The sequence below is a fragment of the Diadema antillarum genome, unplaced genomic scaffold (assembly GCF_040938485.1).
Source record: "Diadema antillarum isolate AM-2024a unplaced genomic scaffold, OU_Dant_1.0 scf00000063, whole genome shotgun sequence".
Taxonomy (NCBI): Eukaryota; Metazoa; Echinodermata; class Echinoidea; order Diadematoida; family Diadematidae; genus Diadema; species Diadema antillarum.
In genome coordinates, this window is record NW_027270952.1 from 3,167,367 (window position 1) to 3,177,263 (window position 9,897).

The window sequence follows — 9,897 nt, forward strand, 5'->3', positions numbered from 1 at the left end:
GCCACATGCCTGCTTCATTTTTATGAGTTTGTTAAGCCAATATATTTGTGTATACATGTAATAGGATACATGGATGTTGTTGATTAACTAATGCAGGATTTTTAAGGTTATTGGTTATTTTTTCTTATTATGTATAATGTACATGTGAAATTAGTGCTTAGAAGTGAGACACAAAAAGTGCGATGTATAAGTTTGTGATCTGTTATGTTTTATTTGCAAGGTAATATTGTAAACTTTAGTTGCTAATTATGTTAGTTATATTGAAATGTTTTTTTACAATGGGTGAAGTTTGTGTGAATTGTGTATAATTCTGCCACTTTTCATATTTTGGCACTCTAAGATTTAAAACTCGAGTTCATTTTTTGTTTGTTTGTTTTTGTGATTGTATGAAATCTATGCACGGCATGCATTTTTTTTTTCTTTGAGCATACTATATTACAAAGTTGCTAATATTTTTGTTCTGGTCTAAAGTGTTTTGCATTTATTCTGATTCATGTAATGTACGGAGACAGTGCATGTATATTGTTATTGGATGCAAGTACATGTTGTAGTATACATCATATAAGCAGCCAGTTGACTTGCACATAGCAAGTTGTGCAAATCTGGATAACATGTTTACCGTTTTATGTATGTAGCATACACATGATGGTTTTGCCAGCAACTCAAGTATAAGTCAGCATTTTTATGTTTGTGTTTTTGCCTTTCAGTTTGCCCAGTGTGTATGATTCTTTGAGTCATTTCCTCTGTCTTATGTCAAATACATATTGCGAACATTTAGGAGAGGTGAAATTTTTACATACGTATGTATGATGCTCGTTTGATTTTTTTTTGTTGTTGCGTATGCAAGGGTAAAATATCAGTAACAGGTTTATTGATAAAGAAAAGATAAATGTACGTATGATGATAATTTGTCATTATATGAAGTTTATATGATATGTATGGTAACACATTGTACATGGCATATACAATGTAGTTTTGATGGACCTCATGTAGTTCACTCTTCCCCTTTTTGATATGTAAGAATCATGTGTCAGGTCATATTGTATGGAGTGACGTCAATGTCGGAGTCCGTTTTTGATACACTTGAAGGACAAAATATGTTTCCGAAGTTTGAGTATGTTTTTAAAAGTATAATACACCGTACAGGTGTATTTGATCTCTGCGTTTTTCTGATACAAATGTATATTGTAATTTGTTTTTATATACAGTACATCTTTTATTGGATGTATCATTGTCGGTTGTTTCGTTTGGTATTATATGCCGAAGGGTTGTAGTTATAACTCACATGATAAGTTAATGATGACATTAAGGTTTTGATATTGCTACATCAGATGGGTGGCTATTCTCAGCGGCTTTCATTCACATGCGTGTCTTACTCATACCGATTTGAATACATGTACAGTAATGTATCAGGCATTATTATGAACACACCACATTGTTGTTTTCAATGCCATGTTGCTTTCATTTGATTTATCTAGGGATTTTTGTCTCTGCGCTTTACGAGCCTATGTTGATGTCTATTTGGTTCTAATGTAACAACATTGTGTGTGGTGTGTATGTGCTTTAAGACTGTAGAGGAAAGACAGCTATAGTGTAGTGTTTATGTACACTCGTCCTAAATCCCAGCATATGTAGAAGAAAAGGGATTACAGCTGTATGTGCTGTGTTTAACAGTGTTGTAACAAAAGAGTGAATGCGAGTGGGGAGACCATGGTACTTACGTAGGCCTACAGTAGTAGTGTTTCATATTGTGAGAAAAGGTAGAAAGTGAGGTAGCTACACGTGTTTGTATGATATTTGATAGTTGACATTGTGAAATATTTTCTGTTTCATTTACACCGTAAAGTAGTTTGTTTTATTAAGTGTTTTATGATTGGTAGAAGACGTTGTACAGGGTATGTATGAGGTTATACATGTACATTGTATAGCATAGGTTATTGGCATTTTTGTATGAGCATGATTCTGATTGGTGATCCATTGAGTAAGTACTGTATGATAGCAGTGCTTATCATAGTGTAATGTTGGTGTGTCATATTAGTTGGTTGTCAGTCCATACAAGTTTCTAGAGACTGTGTCTATATGGGGATAATGTTTGTATTAATGTTATCAAATCATTGAGTGTTCGTAATGTGGTCTAGCTATCCACATCATTAGTCAGAAGTTTGATTGGTTTAATTCCACACACATTCTTGGCATATTGAATGTGCATGATTATTCCATAGCCAAGGGTTTTCCATTGTGTTGTGTAGAAGAAGACAGAAAGAAGAAAGTGATCGCGCCAGTGTGTTATACTGCCCTCTTACGGGCAGTGTTTGAGATGTATGTTATATTGTTGCTGTACAACCTTCGCCCCTTTCGGCCGGCAGTTTGTGTTGCGTGAGCATAATAAAGTTTGCTTAAACCTTAACTATTGTGACTGGTTATCCATCCCCGAACGATGTTCATTTAATGGCGTAGCTGATTTGAATAACAACAACCAACACAGCAGGTAAAGGCACATAAACAAGAAAGAAGGAAATTTCAATGGACTTACGCAATGTAATTATTCAATAAATTATGTCTTAATTTGTGTTATTAATGAAATATCATGTAACATTGAAAATGAAATTAAAATCAAATTAGAATAAAGTATCATCGATTAGGCTATAGGGAGATTCCCTATGCAGGTATCAAAAATTTGAGTTCATGCCCATGAACTATAGTGAAATCCATGAATGTCATGGCGTACGACAATTGGACCAATTACAAATCTTGTCATAAATTAATGCTGATATACGTAATTCATATATGTAAAGCTGTATACACAGACGTTCATATTTAAAGAGGAATGAAACCCAGATAGATTGAATGAATGCAGCAATATTAGTAGAAACACATCAGTGAAGTTTTAATAAGATTGGACAATCCCTTCAAAAGTTATGATTTTTTTTTACGTTTCAGTGCAGTCACTGGATAAGAAGACTGCTATAGAGGGTGATGTCACATATGTACAACAGAAAGAAAATATAAAAAGACTTCTACAAAATTTCATTTTTTATGAAATTAGGGCCTACATTTTCCCCAGTCGACTTGTTACCGACATATGTTAAGGATAATATCATCCCCCTGCTTTCTGAAAGAGTTAAGTTGATTGCTTTTTTATGCTATAGTGGGGTGGCTTAGTGACAAATATACTGATAATCGTGACACGCCGGACAAAAGTGTCATTTTTTCCTCAGACATTTGTACAGTGGAAACTCGATATAACGAGATGGTCGGGACCGAGTCATTTTCCTCGTTATAGCCGATATCTCGTTATATCAGTAGGCATAAAAGAAGGCATAACATAAAGACATTAATTTGCACATGTGGGACTACCCATCATATTTCAATCAATACTGATAACTTGATATTGTGTGTGAGGGAATTACATTGTACTCACCTTTATGGGTAAGAGGATGTTTTTCGCCAAGGAAATCCAATATCAAGAATGTGTTTCTTATTAATTGTAGATGTTTGAATTTGTAAATTTATATAGCTTGCGATTGTATCAAGATCGTCTGTGGATTGGTATTTGGTTATCGTGTGGGTGTGTGTTGTGTGGAAAGCTTGAATATGGTCTGCACAATGCTGTGTGTGTATGTGACACATTCTGTATGTAAATTATGACTGCGTGTGTGTGAAGATGGGGAATTCCCTACGTAGAAGGCCAATCACAGCATCAGATTGCCTCACACCTGCTAAACGTCATGATGATGTCATGCATACATATGGCTGTCCCACCACATTTTCTGCATGTATCAGTGTGCGCGCACACACAGAGTTACACGTACAACATGCAGTGCTAGCTGGAGTGCACTGAAGAAAATGATTATGTGTGTACAAGACAGTTTTTGGCGCATCAAGCTTTACAATCTCGGAAGATGATAGCACAGGCGAAGTAAAGCTTTACCGAAGGCATTTTGCTTAACCTCGCTATAGCAGGTTTGATTGACTATGTTTTTCTTTGTTTGGAAGTCACAAAATTTATCTCGTTATAGCAGTTATTTCGTTATAGCCGATCTCGCTATAAAAGTAGCATTTTACATAGACTTGTGTGGAAGGAAATTTGGGACCGGGAAAATTTCCTCGTTATAACCGATATCTCGTTATAGCAGTGTTCGTTATACCGAGTTTTCCCTGTATATATATGAGGATCAAAATTAGGGGGTGCTCCAAGAAATCCGCTAACAGAAAAAATGAGAAAATGCCCTTAATTCGTACATAACAATAATGTCTGAATTCAAAGACTGTACACAGGGCATTCGCCAGGTTTCTGTACAATGCAATGCAATGTACATGGTTGCTAGTCTTAAAATTCAGACCCATAATTCGACATATTATGTGCATGTTTACAATAATACACCATTTTTACTGGTGTTCCTATGGTAACAGGTGGTTAGTCTGTGTTGCAGACCTGAGGGAGGTGTGTTGGAATAGTCCAGTTTTCTTAAGCACCTTTTCATTAAATAATTTGATATAATTTCTGGTAAAGAATTTTTTTTAGTACTGTCTACCTCCTGTAGAGAAATGGCAAAGAGTGACATGTGACTCTGGCTCAGATACTTTAAATCTTGGGCAATGACTTAGCCAGGTGTAGGACTTAGGCCGCGTTCATGCGAATTTCGTAGCCAGAATCACAAACATGAATCATGATTCAAAACGGCGTTTCAAATCACGGTCTCAGCGGAAGAGCGTTCATGCGGGCTTTCGCAGCGCTGATTCTGGCTCTGCTCATCCTTTGCCATCGCGCAGCGCACTGCGCAGTTTGACCTTGTCTCTGCAACTCGAGCCAGACCTCCTTATGCCAACTGATCAGTCAGTTCATTATAGGCCTTTTTACGTTTTTATTTCGGTGAATACTTTCCAATAAGCTGTGGCATTCAGGCTCTGCCCACAGATCGAGGAATAATCTTAATTCTTCGTCTCTCCAATTGTTTCCCTTGGTAGACACAGCGCTGCAGCCATTACTATTATCAACTCAATCGGAGAGTAATTACATGTATTATTATATTAAACAGCTAGATACTGGCATTGATGTAAACAAACAAGTGCAAGTATGGTACCGAAACACACGATTCATAAGACGTACACAAGCGCGCGAACAGAACAAGAAGCTGTGGGATACCCCATGAGACACGCATGCGCACAGCGCACAATGACGTCATAGAATCATGATTGAAATCACGGTTGCGTTCATGCGGTTTCTGCGATCGTGATTCTGGCAGAATCATGATTCAAAATGCCCTTTTTTCCGCGTTTCAGATCGGCGTTTTGAAACGCGTTTAAATCGAAAAATCGCATGAACGCAACGCAACTAAACACGTTTAGCGACTAAACGTGTTTAGAAACGCAATTCTAGTTTCGCATGAACGCAGCCTATGTCACAGCTAATTTTTTCTCCCAGAACTACTAGTTTACCAGTAGAAGAGCTGCATATTCCATTGAGAACTTAAGGTTTTGGGTATTGGCCTACATATTTCCTAACAAATTTAACCTGTTTCCTCCAAGATTGTGTGAATTCCATAGGTTAGCGCAGGGATTACCTGGTTCCCGTAAGCAATTTTTATAGTCCGCACTTCCCCTCTCTATATGTTTCTTATTTCTTATGGGGGTTATTCAAATGTTTAAAAAGGTTAAAAGTTTGTTTTCATAGATGAAGTTGAATTTAGACAATTTGAATATTTTTAAAAATATATTGATATTTGTAATTTCACTCATAAAGACTTAAAGCGGTTTGAATATTTTTGGTCTGATAGCTATGTATAGACATGTTATTAAAGAGTAAAAGCAATGTTTGATTGGTTCACATTATCCAAAGAGGGTGGGATGTAGTTGGCTGGTGAACAAAGTCTATGGGGGAGTTTAAAAAGTTGATTGAAATAAAACAAAATCGGCATAGAGTAGAATCTAAATCACAATATAATATGACAAAATTCCCGACCCCAAAGGCGGTTGATTCTATGATGCTTTATGTCAAAATACATTCCACCCAAAATACATGTGATTGATAGGAGGAAAAAGTATAGTACATTAAAAACAATATAGTTCAACTAACCCCATTAGTCCAGCAGCATAATGAAATGATTGTTAAGTTTTATCGCCTTGTCAATTGAAGATGATGTTACATAATGACAATTATCAAAGTTAGCTAGATCTACTAGTATATCAAGAAACCAAAAAGAAGGGGTGGGGTGGGGAGAGAAGAATGAAGTAAGTTATTAGTATCTGTAGTTTTGGTTTTCAGTATATTCATTTTAATTTCCTTAATTTCCGTTAGGTCATCATGGATTGGAGCATTTGTGTACTAGTAATCTGCCAGGAACAAACACAAGAAAAACTTAAAGGTCCTATATACACTTTTGGGAGAGTGACTTGAAAAAAAATGTTCAGGATATCACATTTTATGCATAATATGTGTAGGTCTGGGGGCATTTCATGAAGCATTTCGTCTGACAAGTTGTCGGACAAATTTGCTCTCTGCCAATCAGATGCAAGGATTTCTGTAGTTTGTAACAGTTTGTCAGAAAAATATTTGACCAAACTGCTTCATGAAATGCCCCCCCCCCCCTGTTGTATCACAAGACATCCTACCATATACAGTTTTTGCAATCAAAGCAAACATATAAAGAGATATCAGTATTTTTCTCATTAAAGCATAAATGCGGACGGTTTAGTCTGGAAACATGTTATCATAGAAATATTGTTCACATTTTGTGTTATTAACAATACTTAACATTGATTATACAGATTCATTTTTACAGAGGTTCTTTCTATCCGTAACTCACACTTAAGAATAATTTTCGAGCACTAATTTTGGGGTTTTGCCTTTAATTATCCACAAAAAGGAGGACTCAATGCATAAAAGGTGTATGCTTTATTTTTGGAAAATGTTGAAGAGATCAGGAAAATTATATATATTGATGTAGATTTTGGACCTGAAGGAGCAGGTGAAGCATTTTTAAAAAACAATGCCTTGTGGCATCGTTCTTATCAAAAATTAATAATGACAAACTCAAATGAAAATTGGAGGGGGGAAGAAAAGACGAACATATTGACATGAGACAGCATGGTAAAGATTAAACGCTAAAATAGACAATGCAGCCTCTTTTCTCAGTTCATACTTATCCAGAGTGTGTGCTTTCTTTCCATTACCGGTATTATTATTTAGATAGGTTAGGGGAATCCCTTTGAATTGTGTGATACATCATTTTAAAGCTTACAGTCTGCTCTTTCAGAATCTGTCCTTAAAGGACAAGTCCACCTTCATGCACACATGGATTCAGTGAATACAACAATATTAGTAGGACACATCACAGAAAGCTTGGAAAAAATCGTACAATCCGTTCAAAAGTTATGATTTTTTAAGGTATCTGCACAGTCGCGGCGGGATGAAAAGACTACCACAGTGTATGATGTCACATGCGCACATTCTAAGGAAAATAAAATGAGAATTTCACAAAACCATACTTTTTGAATAAAGTTCACATAGTTTCTTTGACTTGCTACTGACGTATGTCAAGGGTAATATTATTCCCCCTGCCTTCTGAAAGAGAAGTTGAGTATCCTTTTGTAAGCGAAAATAATTTATGTTGAATTTTCTTTATTCATTCTTTATATCGTTGTACACATGTGACATTACAAGCTACAGTAGTCTTCTCATCCAGCCTCGACTGCATGAGCAGAAACTTCGAAAATTCATAACTTTAGAACGGATTGTCCAATTTTCCTCAAACTCTCACTGATGTGTTCTACTATTGTTGCTGCATTCACTCAACCCACATGCTATAAAGGTGACAAATCTTTGGCGACTTTTTTGTTGATCAATTATACCAACCCTGATGGAAATCTCTTCAAATTCATAAGTTCTGAAGTCTCCTTTAAGTTTAACCAAAATCTATATATGTAGTTGCCATGGCAACATACCACTTAACACTAATGAAAAGTATTTCAAACCTCTATACATCCCGTCGATCAGTTGTACCTATTCAAATGGAATCTCTTCCAAACTGGAAAATAGCCTCCTGTAACTAACTTCAATTAAAAACCCTAGTTTTGGGTTGCCATGGCAACGCACAAATCAACAATTATATTTGACCCCTGGTTTATACTCTTAGTACCTTCTATACAACGTTCATATCAAATTTTGTGAAAATTGAATCTTCCTACCTGGAGAAATAAACAAAAACATGATTTTTAGAAAAAGTTCATTGACCTTTGACCTTTGACCTTTGGAAAATTCACTCCAAATTCACTCCAAATTCAATCAAAATATTTTACTTGTTCTCAATATTCTTCCTGCCAAGTTTTATCCAGATTTGATATTCCTGACCTGAGAAATACTAAGTAGCCAAAAAACCTATTTCACAAATAAAGGTCATTGACCTTTGACCTCTGACGTCCTTCCCAGCATCAATTTTCTTGGAGCACCCTATTTTTTGAGAAGGTACATCATGAAGTACCTTTGGTGAAAAAATCATGCTTTTGTCCGCCGTGTCACGATAATTTCACTAAGCCACCCCACTATAGAACTTGAAGAGTGAAAAATTGTTGAATTTTCTTTATATCATTGTACATATGTGATGTCACAAACTGCAGTCATCTTATCATCCAGCACTGGCTGCACGTTGAAAACTTTAAAGATTTAAAACTTTTGAACTGATTGCCTGATTTTCCTCAGACTTTGCTGATATGTTCTACCTATATGTTGCTGCATCCCCTCAATTCTCGCTATCGCCAATGACGTAAAAAGTACCCGGATGTGGCTTTCTCGTCAAGATTTAGTGCACTTGGTAGCAAGGGCACTTCCGGCGCGGGGCATAATTTGCACAACGCTAGCGTGCGCGTACGTGTACCTTACCTATAGCGCAGCGCCGAGACCACGGATACTAGTACAGTAGGCCGCTCTACCGCCCGAGCCAGCGAGTGGCCAGGCCTGTCTTCACTCGTACACTGTAGTCCCCGCCGGCGGCCGGCCTTGTATTAGCATGCACCACTGCACGCAGCGCATAAGCTAACACATACCGGTACAGCGTACTGCTTGATCATGCGATCGATGTGCACATCACAAATCAGTCATCTCTGCATACGCTGAAAATATGCTGGAAAATATTCACCCACCTGGATATACAGTATATCGTCATGGAATGCCCATCTTTTTTCTTGATTTGTTCTTAGCTGTCGAAATGTCGCGAACACAATCGGGAACGAACAGTGATCTCGAACTTATCCTGTCTCCGAAGCAATTTCTTCCAAGTAAGTACGTACACAGTGTACGTAGGCACTAGGCCTACTTCGTAGTACTACTAGTACCTAGTGCTACTACCACTACTAGTAAGTCGCGCGTGCACGTACTGCGCTGTGGAGTCACCCGCAAACTTCACCCACGCTGCCACGTCACGTCTCGCATGCCAGTAAGGGTCCTACTTCTGCAGATTTTTTTCATTTATTGTCGTGCGAACAACACATGGCAGCTTCGCAGCAACAACCAATAGTTGTAGTAACAGCAATTTCTTAAGAATGGAGAAATTTCAAATCATATTAAAGCTGTAATTCAAGTCGAGAAAACCGGAAGTACACGTAGAATACAGTCGGTTGTGTGTGTAAATAGCATTAGTCACGTATCACGCGCGTACGAACGGAAGTGACTTTGCTACCGGAGTATCCCATAATGCACCGTAAATGACGCTTAAATCAACATCCGGGTATTTTTTACGTCATTGGCGATAGCGAGAATTCATATGTTTGTTCTGGACTCATTGGCTCTCCTTTAAGTGTGACATGTAATAGAGAGAGAGGAGAGAGAGGAGGGGGGGGGGGGAGGATGGAGAGAGAGAGGTGAACATTATGCATATAGGTGTCAAGAACATTGCAGTTGTA